This window comes from Jaculus jaculus, chromosome 2 (assembly GCF_020740685.1).
Source record: "Jaculus jaculus isolate mJacJac1 chromosome 2, mJacJac1.mat.Y.cur, whole genome shotgun sequence".
NCBI classification, from domain to species: domain Eukaryota; kingdom Metazoa; phylum Chordata; class Mammalia; order Rodentia; family Dipodidae; genus Jaculus; species Jaculus jaculus.
The window spans coordinates 41,859,046-41,860,579 of NC_059103.1; the positions used below are offsets into that span (position 1 = coordinate 41,859,046).

The 1,534-nt window shown below is 50.3% G+C and overlaps 1 pseudogene; it reads left to right on the top strand.

Annotated features, from left to right (window-relative positions):
* Positions 1-295: 295 nt before the first annotated feature.
* Positions 296-868, top strand: LOC101605027 (annotated as a pseudogene).
* Positions 869-1,534: the final 666 nt, after the last annotated feature.

Sequence of the window (1,534 nt, forward strand, 5' to 3'; positions counted from 1 at the left end):
GGACTCCAAGATCTGCTCCTGGTGACATGCCCCTCGGAGGCAGGGATCTGCCTGCGAAGGGCTCAATTTTAATGTAACACCTGAGTCTATGGGGCCCATACAATCAAACTATCACATTCAAGCTACAACATTCTGCCCCTGGCATCGCAAGACTCACGGTCATTTCACCAGGAAAATTGCATCCAGTCAACTTCAAAGGTCCCCATAACCTCTGCCAACTTTAAGACTGTTCCAAAGTCCTAAATCTCATCTGAGATTAAAGACTGCCCCTTTGTAGCCCAGGCAGCTGCTGAGGATGGTGGAGGGGCAGGTCCTGGTGCTGGATGGCTGAGGCCAGCTCCTTGGCGGTTTGGCAGCCATCATGGCCAGGCAGGTACCTCTGGGCTGGAAGGTGATGATGGTGCACTGAGAGGGCATTAATATTTCTGGCAATTTCTGCAGAAACGAGTTAAAACACCTGGCTTTCCTTCAGAAACATATGAACACCAATCCTTCCCATGGTCCTACCATTTCCAGGTCCCTGGCAGCATCTTCCAGCAAACTTTGCCACGCACGCTGCCCCACAAGACCAAGCAAGGCCAGGCAGGCTGCCCTGGATCCCCCCCACCCTATGACAAGAAAAAGCAGATGGTGGTCCCTGCCCCCTCAATGTTGTGCAGCTGAGCCTACCAGAAAGTTTTCTTCCCTTGAGCGCCTGGCTCATGAGGTCTGTTGGAAGTACCAGGCAGTGACGGCCACTCTGGAGGAGAAGTGAAAGAAAGCCAAGATCCACTACCGGATCATGAGGCTAAGGAAACAGGCAGAAAAGAATGTGGAGAAGAAAATTAAGTTCACAAAGGTTATGAAAACCCACACACTCCTGGTGTGAGCCCAGTAAAGCTTATTTATGCCTCAGTAAAAAAGGGAGGGGTGGTGGCTGGAGAAATGACTTAGTGGCTAAGGTGCTTGCCTGCAAAGCCTAAGGACCCAGGTTCGATTCTCCAGGTCCCATGTAAGCCAGACGCACAAAGTGGCACATGCATCTGGAGTTCGTTTGCAGTGGCTAGAGGCCCTGGCACACCCATTCTCTTCCTCTCTTTCTCTCTCCCTCCCATCCCCTCTCTGTCTCTAACAAATAAATAAATAAATAAAAATATTAAAAAGGACTCTCTTTGTGACATGCATTCGTGCACTCACATACATACACATACACACATATCATATACCCTCCCCCCACTGGCAAAAAAAAGAGGACCATTAGCGTAATGGCTGGCAAGTGATAAGTGCAAAATATATTTAATTTTTGTTATCATGCCATTACCTTGGGTCCCTGGATGCTGCTGAGCCCAAGAAACAGGCAGAAAGGCCACAGACATAGACAGGGGTCTGTGGGCCTCCTGGCTCATGCTCTAAGGCCCTAAGGACAGTGACTCTCCAGAGTTAAAATCCAAATGCCAGTCCCCATCTCAGGGTGTTCTCCACAGAGGCCTAGTTTCCCGAGCCCCGCACCTGGCTCTTGCATGGGCTCACAGCACGCTGTGGAAGTGCCCTCATG